This window comes from Marmota monax, unplaced genomic scaffold, assembly GCF_021218885.2.
Source record: "Marmota monax isolate L192 unplaced genomic scaffold, Marmota_monax_Labrador192_F-V1.1 WCK01_AAM20220418_F8-fsc00128, whole genome shotgun sequence".
NCBI lineage: Eukaryota > Metazoa > Chordata > Mammalia > Rodentia > Sciuridae > Marmota > Marmota monax.
Window position 1 is genome coordinate 3,380,332 of NW_026693452.1, and position 12,318 is coordinate 3,392,649.

The window sequence follows — 12,318 nt, forward strand, 5'->3', positions numbered from 1 at the left end:
TACTGGGGTGGGCCGAGGAATAGCCTGGTCTGCTCTAGTTGAGGAACAACTGTCAGGTCTTCTTGGTGTTTTTTGGTCCCATTAAGATACGAAGAAGGGCACAGGACCATGAAAATGAACAAGGGTACCCTTTGTTCTACTTCTTGTAACTCTTTCCATGGTTCATGAACTCAGGAACAGTTATTTACACTTGTGGCAAAGGAAAGAATTCAAAGCTGGTTTATTAAAAAACGAATACAAATGCCCTAAATATGAAGATAATATGCTAAGCCATGCAAATTAAAATATATTTCATTTCATATGCAAAAATCTGCAGGGTTAGCAGTTCCTTTTGCTCATTGCTATGATAAATGCAAAATGGTATAACACACATAGCAGGGACACTGGCAATGTCTAAAAAACAGTGAAATCCATTTATCATTTGTGAAAGTTATATTATTTTGTTCCTTGCCCTACCTCTCATCCACTTTTTTCCCCTTTCATTATACCACTCTGAGCTATGAGAGCGTAATAACCCTTTTTGAAGGCCTTACCCAGGTTTCCTTGTAGCTGCTTCAAACCACTACAATAAATATATGTTTTTTTTTTGGTTAACAGATCAGTTTGATTGATCAGAGAAGTCTAGACTTGCTAGAATTTTCTCTGTGTACAGCAGGCTGTACCCTGCTCAGAGTTATTCCATGATGTATAGTAGTTTTCTGGCTATGCCTAACCCTGGGTTACTCCATTTTGTAAGGCAGTAGTTTGCCACAAGTTACTTCACTTTGAGTATAAGTGCTAAAGTAGAATGATTCTATACTTTGTTTATACAAGTAAACAATCACCATTTGCCTAGCACAACCATAAGGCACAAAGTGGTAAATTAATTGTGCTAATAAAATAACCACCTGTGAACTTATTAATCAGGAGCACGTGGATATATTGGTATATTAAACTTATATAAAATCCAGGCCTATGCACTTATCAAATACAGCAGATCACTGAATAAAGCAACCCATCATCAAACACTCATAAGAGGAGAAGCATTGCAAGACTGGATATGGTGGCTTCCTGACCCCATCACCTGGTCACTTGTCATGAGCTCTGCCCAGGAAAATCACCGCAGGGACAAATCTCTTAATCTCTGTCCTTGGGCTTCAGCATAACATGGTTTCTCCTGTCCTTGTTGACCATACATGGCCTACTCCAAGCTGACCCTCTGAAACTGCCAACTCTCTGGACTGTGGCCTAGAATAAGTTCCTGTACTTTGACAGCTCTTTGCCCTGAACAAATTCTTAGGCTAGTTTGGCTGGCTGGTTCCTAATCTTATCTGACCACTTGACTGGTGACTGAATTTATCTGCTCACTGCCTTTGCTCTCAGTTTAGCTTCTAGAACCCCGTGACTGCCTTAACCCTTTCTTAGCTTTTTGGTGTGATGCTTGACTTAAGTGCTATAGACATTAGTAGTTAAGATTGGAATAAAAAGTATCAGTGATTGCCTTGCTTATGACTATCAGGTGACCCACAAGTATTTGGTGAACTGGTATAAACGGTGAATTTTTTTGTTATTCAATAAATTCTAGCATTGTGGCAAGACACAAACATGTTTTGTCTATGTTAATGGCATAGCTGGCTCATAATATTTTCTCTCCTGTTTCTATAAATCTCCAAAGTTTACACATGCCAAGGGGAAAAACTTCTCAGAGTTTGAAATACAGGCCTTAGGTAAGAGGTGTAAAGAACTGGCATGGATACAATTAGTGGATTCTGGATCTGAGTGATTATCAGGTTCACCTGAGATGCTTCTAAAAATGTACACTTCTGGTCTCTGTCACAGAACAATTCCATCTCAGATGGGAGGACTGGCAGTCTGCTGTTTTAAGATTCACAAGGTTGGGCAACCATTGACCTAGAGTGGAGTCTCTCATGCTGATGTATGTTTTCTAAATTACTGAGATGTTTGTATGTAGTCCTCTAAAATAATGACAACAAAAAGAGCAAAACACAAGAATAATATAAAAAAAAAACTTTCATAGTATTTACTCTGAGCCAGGTACTATTCCAGAACCTTCACTTACGTTAACACACTGAACCTCCCTAACAGCACAATAAAGGACAACTTTTATTATTCCCACTTCTCAGATGCAGAAAATGATGGACAGAATGATGCAGTGCTCTCCAATATGACACAGTTACTTAAGACAGTATCTGAACAAATGCTATATGGCTCTGGGATCTATGTACTAAAATAAATGCTCTATGGTCAAATATCAGGGTAATTCTGCCCTCTTGGATTTTTTTTTTATTGGTTGTTCAAAACATTACAAAGCTCTTGACATATCATATTTCTACATTAGATTCAAGTGGGTTATGAACTCCCAATTTTACCCCAAATACAGATTGCAGAATCACATCGGTTACACATCCACATTTTTACATAATGCCCTATTAGTAACTGTTGTATTCTGCTACCTTTCCTATCCTCTACTATCCCCCCTCCCCTCCCCTCCCATCTTCTCTCTCTACCCCATCTACTGTAATTCATTTCTCTCCTTGTTTATTTTCCCATTCCCCTCACAACCTCTTATATGTAATTTTGTATAACAATGAGGGTCTCCCTCCATTATCATGCAATTTCCCTTTTCTCTCCCTTTCCCTACCACCTCATGTATCTGTTTAATGTTAATCTTTTCTTCCTGCTCTTCCTCCCTGCTCTGTTCTTAGTTGCTCTCATTATATCAAAGAAGACATTTGGTATTTGTTTTTTAGGAATTGGCTAGCTTCACTAAGCATAATCTGCTCTAGTGCCATCCATTTCCCTGCAAATTCCATGATTTTGTCGTTTTTTTAGTGCTGCGTAATACTCCATGGTGTATAAATGCCACATTTTTTTTATCCATTCATCTATTGAAGGGCATCTGGGTTGGTTACACAGTCTAGCAATTGTGAATTGTGCTGCTATGAACATCGATGTAGCAGTATCCCTGTAGTACGCTCTTTTAAGGTCTTCAGGGAATAGTCCGAGAAGGGCCATAGCTGGGTCAAATGGTGGTTCCATTCTCAGCTTTCCCAGGAATCTCCATACTGCTTTCCAAATTGGCCGCACCAGTTTGCAGTCCCCCCAGCAATGTACAGGAGTATACTTTTCCCCACATCCTCTCCAGCACTTGTTGTTGTTTGACTTCATAATGGCTGCCAATCTTACTGGAGTGAGATGGTATCTTAGGGTGGTTTTGATTTGCATTTCTCTGACTGCTAGAGATGGTGAGCATTTTTTCATGTACTTGTTGATTGATTGTATGTCCTCCTCTGAGAAGTGTCTGTTCAGGTCTTTGGCCCATTTGTTGATTGGGTTATTTGTTTTCTTATTGTCTAATTTTTTGAGTTCTTTGTATACTCTGGATATTAGGGCTCTATCTGAAGTGTGAGGAGTAAAAATTTGTTCCCATGATGTAGGCTCCCTATTTACCTCTCTTATTGTTTCTCTTGCTGAGAAAAAACTTTTCAGTTTAAATAAGTCCCATTTGTTGATTCTTGTTATTAACTTTTGTGCTATGGGTTTCCTATTAAGGAATTTGGAGCCCGACCCCACAATATGTATATCGGAGCCAACTTTTTCTTCTATCAGACGCAGAGTCTCTGATTTGATATCTAGCTCCTTGATCCACTTTGAGTTAACTTTTGTGCATGGCGAGAGGAGGGGATTCAGTTTCATTTTGTTGCATATGGATTTCCAGTTTTCCCAGCACCATTTGTTGAAGATGCTATCCTTCCTCCATTGCATGCTTTTAGCTCCTTTATCAAATATAAGATAGTTGTAGGTTTGTGGATTAGTCTCCGTGTCCTCTATTCTGTACCATTGGTTCACCTTCCTGTTTTGGTACCAGTACCATGCTGTTTTTGTTACTATTGCTCTGTAGTATAGTTTGAAGTCTGGTATCGCTATACCGCCTGATTCACACTTCCTGCTTAGCATTGCTTTTGCTATTCTGGGTCTTTTATTTTTCCATATGAATTTCATGATTGCTTTCTCTATTTCTACAAGAAATGCCGTTGGGATTTTGATTGGCATTGCATTAAACCTATAGAGAACTTTTGGTAATATCGCCATTTTGATGATGTTAGTTCTGCCTATCCATGAACAGGGTATATTTTTCCATCTTCTAAGATCTTCTTCTACTTCTCTTTTTAGGGTTTTGTAGTTTTCATTGTATAAATCTTTCACCTCTTTTGTTAGGTTGATTCCCAAGTATTTTATTTTTTTTGAGGATATTGTGAATGGAGTGTTTTTCCTCATTTCCGTTTCAGAAGTTTTGTCGCTGATATACAGAAATGCCTTTGATTTATGCGTGTTGATTTTATATCCTGCCACTTTGCTGAATTCATTTATTAGTTCTAGTAGTTTCTTTGTAGACCCTTTTGGGTCTTCTAGGTATAGAATCATGTCACCTGCAAATAGTGATAATTTAAGTTCTTCCTTTCCTATTTTTATGCCTTTAATTTCTTTCGTCTGTCTAATTGCTCTGGCCAGTGTTTCCAGAACTATATTGAATAGAAGTGGTGATAGAGGGCATCCCTGTCTTGTTCCAGATTTTAGGGGGAATGCCTTCAATTTTTCTCCATTGAGAATGATGCTAGCCTGAGGCTTAGCATAGATAGCTTTTACAATGTCGAGGTAAGTTCCTGTTATCCCTAGTTTTTCTAATGTTTTGAACATAAAGGGATGCTGTACTTTGTCGAATGCTTTTTCTGCGTCTATTGAGATGATCATATGGTTCTTATCTTTAAGTCTATTGATGTAGTGAATAACATTTATTGATTTCCGTATATTGAACCATCCTTGCATCCCAGGGATGAATCCTACTTGATCATGGTGCACAATTTTTTTGATGTTCCTTTGTATCCGATTCGCCAGAATTTTATTGAGGATTTTTGCATCTAGGTTCATCAGAGATATTGGTCTGTAGTTTTCTTTCTTTGAGGTGTCTTTGTCTGGTTTCGGAATCAGATTGATGTTGGCCTCATAGAATGAATTTGGCAGAGCTCCCTCTTTTTCTATTTCCTGAAATAACTTGAAAAGTATTGGTATTAATTCTTCCTTAAAGGTTTTGTAAAACTCCGCTGTATACCCATCCGGTCCTGGGCTTTTCTTGGTTGGAAGTCTTTTGATTGCTTCTTCTATTTCATCTATTGATATTGGTCTGTTTAAGTTGTGAGTATCCTCCTAACTCAGTCTGGGCAAATCATATGACTTAAGGAATTTATCGATGTCTTCACTATCTTCTATTTAATTGGAATATAGGTTTTTAAAATAATTTCTAATTGTCTTCTGTATTTCTGTAGCATCTGTTGTGATATTGCCTTTTTCATCCCGTATGTTAGTAATTTGAGTTCTCTCTCTTCTTCTCTTCGTTAGCATGGCTAAAGGTCTGTCGATCTTATTTATTTTTTCAAAGAACCAACTTTCAGTTTTGTTAATTTTTTCAATAGTTTCTTTTGTTTCAATTTCGTTGATTTCCACTCTGATTTTAATTATTTCTTGCCTTCTGCTACATTTGCTGTTGTTTTGCTCTTCCTTTTCTAGGGCTTTGAGATGAAGTGTGAGCTCATTTATTTGTTGGTTTTTCCTTTTTTTTGAGGAATGACCTCCAGGCAATGAATTTCCCTCTTAAAACTGCTTTCATCGTGTCCCATAGATTCCGATATGTTGTGTCTGTATTTTCATTTATCTCTAAGAATTTTTTGATTTCCTCCTTTATGTCTTCTGTAACCCATTGATCATTCAGTAACATATTGTTCATTTTCCATGTGATGTAGGATTTTTCCTTCCTTCTTTTATCATTGATTTCCAGTTTCATTCCATTATGATCAGATAAAATGCATGGTATTATCTCCACCCCTGTATATTTACTGAGGGTTGCCCTATGGCATAATATATGGTCTATTTTTGAGAAGAATCCATGTGCTGCTGAGAAAAAAGTATATCCACTTGATGATGGTTGATATATTCTATATATGTCAGTTAAGTCTAGGTTGTTGATTGTGATATTGTGTTGTATAGTTTCTTTATTCAACTTTTGTTTGGAGGATCTGTCCAATGGTGAGAGAGGTGTGTTGAATTCACCCATAATTATTGTGTTGTGGTCTATTTGATTCTTGAACTTGAGGAGAATTTGTTTTATGAACATCGCAGCACCATTATTTGGTGCATAAATATTGATAATTGTTATGTCTTGTTGGTGAATGGTTCCTTTTAACAGTATATAATGTCCTTCCTTGTCCCTTTTGATTAACTTAGTCTTGAAGTCGATTTTATTCGATATGAGGATGGCCACCCCTGCTTGCTTACGAGGACCGTGTGCGTGGTATATTTTTTTCCCAACCTTTCACCTTCAGCCTGTGTATGTCTTTTCCAATCAGATGTGTCTCCTGGAGGCAGCATATTGTTGGATTTGTTTTTTTAATCCATGTTACCAGCCTATGTCGCTTTATTGGAGAGTTTAAGCCATTAACGTTTAGAGTTACTATTGATATATGGTTTGTACTTCCAGCCATGTTTGATTATTTATCTTCTTTTTTTTTTAATTTAGTTTGTTTCTCCATGGTTAGCTTTTCCCCCGCCCTCTGTCTTTATAGAGGCACTTCCCACTGATGGTTTTGGTTATTGTTTTTCATTTCTTCCTCGTGTAGTGTTTTGCTCAAGATGCTTTGCAATGCTGGTTTTCTGGCTGCAAATTCTTTTAGCTTTTGTTTATCATGAAAGATTTTTATTTCGTTATCGTACCTGAAGCTTAATTTTGCTGGATACAGAATTCTTGGTTGGCATCCATTGTCTTTCAGTGTTTGAAATACGTTGTTCCAGGATCTTCTCGCTTTCAGCGTCTGTGATGAAAAATCTGTTGTTAACCTTATTGGTTTACCCCTGAATGTAATCTGCCTCCTTTCTCTTGTAGCTTTTAATATTTTCTCTTTGTTCTGTATATTGGATATCTTCATAACAATGTGTCTTGGCGTTGGTCTACTGTGATTTTGTGTGCTCGGTGTCCTGTATGCATCTACAATTTGTATATCCATTTCCTTTTTTATTTCTGGAAAGTTTTCTGTAATTATTTCATTCAGCAGGTTACTCATTCCCTTGGTTTGAATCTCTGTACCTTCGTCTATCCCGATGACTCATAGGTTTGGTTTTTTTATGTTATCCCATATCTCTTGGATGTTTTTCTCGTGATTTTTAACCAGCCTTTCTGAGTTGGCTAGGCTCTTTTCAAGATGATATATTTTGTCTTCATTATCTGACGTTCTGGCTTCTACTTGCTCCACTCTGTTAGTGATACTCTCAATTGAGTTTTTAATTTGGTTTATCATTTCCTTCATTTCTAGAATTATTGTTTGACTTTTTTTTTTTATAATCTCTCTCTCCTGATAAAGATGCTTAACTTCTTCTTTTATCTGTTTATGTAATTCATTTTCAAAGTGTTCTTTCACTGTTTGGATTTGCTGTCTCATATCCTCTTTAAGGTTCCATTCCATCTGTCTAAGGTATTCCTTGAGTTCTTTATATGACCATTTTTCTGCTGACTCTAGGTCCTCCTGAATATTTAGGCTGTCCTTCATTGTTTGTACTCCTTTTCTTCCTTGCTTTTTTATGCTGCTCATGTTACTTCTTGTTCTGTTTGACTGCTGAGTTACTGTTTACTCTTATAAATTTATTTGATGCTTGGGAGGAAAGATATTAGAAGGGAAGGGAAGAAGTCACTAAAGAGAATGAGAGTAGGCAGGTAGAATTCAAGGAAGGGGGAATAAGAAAATTGAAAAGAAAAGAAAAGACAAAAGAAACAAAAACAAAAAAATTAGAAAATAAAGAAAGAAAGAAAAGAAAAAAAATTTTTTACAAAAATAATAATAAAAAAATGAAAATTAAAATTTAAAATAATAATAATAATAATAAAATTAAAAAATTAAAAAAAATTAAAAGCATTTAAAAAAAGTTAAAGAACAACAACAAAAAAAATTGAAAATGAAAGAAAAAGGAAAAAAAAGTAAAAGAAAAAAAATGATAATAATAATAATAATAAATGCAGTCCTAGAGTTCGATTAACTTCTCTTCCAGTAGGTGGTGCTGTGCCCACTGGGTCAAGCTTCTCCTCTCAATAAGTGGGAACCAATCACTGTGCAGCAGCTCTTCCTCCCAGACTGGGCGGGTCTCCAATCCTGAGTGCCTAGGGCCTTCTCTTGTGTTCCCTCAAGCCAGGCCGTGCTCACCTGTGGCGCTCACCACAATACTGGCTACACGCCAGGTCTGCTGCTCCTGGGAGCCCTGTTTTCATGAACGCCTGGGCTCACTCTCCCTGTTTGCCTCCCTCAGACCCTAAGTTTGTAGAGCTTGGGGCTGAGAACCCCAGCGAATTTGCTTGCCCTCTGGTAGCCACGCCCCCGGTAGCTGGTGCAAGAGACCTCAGTTGTCAGCACTGGTTGGAACGGTAGCCGGGAGTTCCGTGCCACTCCTGATTTCCTCAGTCTGGCTATTGCGCTCACAGGAGAGCTGGGAGGGGCCCTTAAGGTTTCCCCGCTGTGTGGAGAGAGATGACTAGGGGATTACACACCTGTCGCGCTGGTTTCAATGCAGTTATCTCCTCAGCCCGTGACGTCAGTTCTCTGCCAAGGTGGTATCCCATGCAAATGGTGACCGTTCGTTCCCTTTGCCAGGTGACCAATGCAACGGGTGGGTCCTGACTGTCTCTCCCAATCCCCGTTTCAATCCTGTGGCCACTGCCTATGAAGGCTCGGTTGGCTTTTACCTCTGTAAGTTCATAAGGGCCAACCAGTTATTTCAGCGGGATCGTTAGTGCTGAGTCACGAGAAGCAGGCGAACTGGAGCTTGGATGCAGCTGATCCAGGCTTGGTGTGTGTGTTCTGAGGGGCCCAGACTGTACGCCCCAGATCCACGTCAGCTCAGCATTGCCTAGTGATCCTGAGCAAACAGCATTTAGACAATTTACAGCTCCCTATGCCCGTGCAGTTGAAGAGGTCAGAGACTTGATCTCTCCCCGCCCGCTGCCATGTTAGATCTCCTCAATGATATTTATGTTACCCTTACAGCTTCCTGGCATAAGCAAGTTCTTGGGATTATACAAACTGCTGCTTCTGTTTCCAGTCCAGATTTCTAGAAATTAAACCCTGCCGCTGTCGCCTCCGCCTCTGGGCCGCGCACACGGGCGCCGCGACCCTAGCGGCGCCACTGCGGCCTCCGCCGCTCCTTGGCCCAGTGCCCAGCCCCCAGGGCCCAAGCGGCTGCCGCCGCGGCTCTCCAGCTCCCTCCTCCGGAGCATGGGTCCCCTCGCAGGGGGATGCAGAATGACCCCAGAGCAGGCTCTGCCCGAAGGTGCAGCGGCGAACAGGCGACCGAGGCGCTCGAGGCCGCGGTCCAGCCTTCGGAGGACAGGGCTCGGCAAGCAGCCCAGCTCCAACCTCTAGATGCGGCTGCCGGACAATGTAGACAGAGCCATCAAGACAGCAATCAGAAAGCAAAATCCCCTCTTGGATTTATATCATAATAGTACATTGATGTAAAGTTTTGGGAAGTCTCTGTAAATAATCCTGCTTAACCTTGAATTGTCCAACATTGCTGAAATTTATCTCTGGAACCTTTTTATGTGTATCATTCACTGAGCCTTGAGAAACTTGTATTGCAAGGGACATGACTGATACACAATGATGGGGGGAAAAGGTGTCTTGATCACAGTGTTTTTACATTCTTATGTAGTGTAGGGGTGAAGAGAAAATTTCTCTCGATTCTCTTAAGAATTTTGTCTACTGACGGTAGACAAATAGGAGAAAAGACATAAAAATTTATTAATGTGCAAGAGGGAAAAATATCACAGCATGGAGGAAAATCACAGAAATGGGATCATTCCCAAGTCCAACATGATTAAGAAACTTATAAAATCCTTTTTCTATAGGGGATGGGGATAACTGAAGGTTGAAATTTTTAGGGAACAGAAAATTATTTTTAGGGGAACTCAATGGGCTTGGAGAACATACATTGGGCCTTGGACCATGTCTTTTGGTCCACAAAGCAGATAATGGAGTATAAATGATTCTGTATGAGACAGAAATAGAGGACAGTGGTGTGTGACAAAATTATATGCAGATGTATTGACAGACTTGTCTTTCTTCCTACAATCTGAGTTTAGTCTTTTCTAGTTAATAAATTTTAGTAAGAAGACTGAAGCCAGATTTGTGTTCCTCTTTTGGCAGATTTCGTCAGATTGACAAGGGAACTTTGTAGAAAGCCTCTTCCTATACTGGGAGGGAGAGAAACAAGGGAAAGTGAGAGGGACCTTGATTCTGAGGTAAGTTCTAAGACCTCTTAGCATAGCAAAGTGCCAGGCTCTGTGGCATTGTTTTCTGAGTCCCAACATACAGTTTGCTGCTGTGGACCTTGTCCTACAGAGCCCAGAGACTTTGATTTCAGTTAGAATCTCACCCCTACTGGTTGTATCATTGTGACTGATGTTTCTACCCTGTGGACCTTAGTCGACTCCTGTGTGAAATGAGAAGGCTGAGCTGACTGCCAAGTCCCTTTCCAGCATGAGCATGTTAAAGAGTATGATTTTTGATGGGATGCTCCATGAATGATGTGGAATGGACTCATTTGTTTTCACTAAAAAGAATGGCCTTTAATTTTAGCAAGAGCAATTTAGATGAAAATTTTTTAAAAATATTCTGAATATAGCAAAGAAAGGACTTTGAAATAGTTTACTATGAAATGTCTTTTATCAATAACAAAAATCATCTCCCAAAACAGGCTGCTAGAGTTTACAAAGCTCATTCATCTGCATGTGCCACATTTGACATCCATATAGGTGGTGATTATTATTGTTTCCATTTTTTAAAAAGACCAGTGAAATTAAGTGACTTGCCTAGGAAAAAGAGCCAAGACATAAGTGAGCTGATATTCCAGTCCTTTACTCTTAACTCCAAATCCCAGATACTTCCAAGTTTCCCACACAAGCTGTAGTTTCCATAGTGAGGCATAGCTGCTGATTTGACTACAAGGTCACCCATGTAGCAGGGTTGCATGTAGACCTTTATGAAGAGAGAGAATGATATTTTGTTTGAAGAGACAACCTGATAGTCCTTAAGAATTGTTCTTTTGTACTCTCTGTTTCCTGGTTGTCATGTCCCATACTGCTTTCCTCTGCCCCATCCTTCTACCATGATTTTCTGCCTCACCTCAGGTTCAGGGTTATGGAGTCGGCCAACCATGGACTAGACTTCTGGAACCATGAACCAAAATGAACTCTTCCTTCTCTAATTTTTTTGGGGGGGTCACAACAATGAAACTTTGACTAAAACAAATTGATACTAAGAAATGGGGTCTTTGCTGTGACTAACCTGATCATGTGGTTCAAAAATTTTTGGAGTTTATGGAAGGAATTTTGAAAAGTTTAGAGATGCAAACTGGAAAACCTTTAAAATATCGTAAGTGACGCTTAATGGGAAATTCTGGTAGGAACTCAGAAGACCAGAATGCTTCTGAGACTGTGGATAATAAAGACTGGGTTCATAAGGTTCAGAGGAGAAGGAGAACTCTAATAGAAATTGAACAGTTGGCCATTTGTGTTACATTTTGGCAAAGAAGTTGTCCTCATTTTGCCCATATCCTAAGACTTTCTGTGAGGTTGAATTTAAAGGTGATAGACTAATTAATCTGGTGGAAGAAACTTCAAGGCAGCACAGCATTCAGATTATGGCATTGATACTACTGGAGGCTTTTAGCCAAGTTTATTGTGAAAATCGGGAGCAGAAAGCAAAGCCAAAAGATTTGAAAAACTTGCAGTTTGACCAGAAAAGTGCAAGGAAACATAGGGCTAAGGAATACATGGTTGTCAAAGAGATTGCAACCACAAAAGAAATGCTAAATAGTTTATCCAGAAACGACAGGAAGTTTCTCCAGCTGCCCATGCTGGTGAGATGAGCTGGGTTCAAAGGAGCTGGCTAAAACATTAAACTAAGAAAAAGATGAAGAAATCACACAACACATGGACACGAGTTTCTCAGGTTGAGGGTGCGACTGCTCTAGGAACTTAAGGGTCAGCTTCCATGCTGGACAGCACTGGAAAGAGAGAGAGCGTGCACCTGGAATCTCTTTATTTTATAGGGGGGATACTCAAAGGAGCTTCGATGGGATGTTCTTCACCAAATAAGGCAGGAGATAAGGTTTCAAAAGGTGGAGTCTTGCTTTGTGATGTCTTGTGGTCAACAGATTGATTGACATCTTGGCAAGATACACCCATCTCAGGTGCTTTGTGGGTTCACAGGCAGAGCAAGAGGA

At 39.5% G+C, this 12,318-nt stretch overlaps 1 pseudogene; it reads left to right on the forward strand.

Annotated features, from left to right (window-relative positions):
- The first annotated feature begins 10,243 nt into the window (after window positions 1–10,243).
- Window positions 10,244–12,318, forward strand: part of LOC124101615 (cysteine-rich PDZ-binding protein-like) — a 28,415-nt pseudogene continuing 26,340 nt past the window's right edge.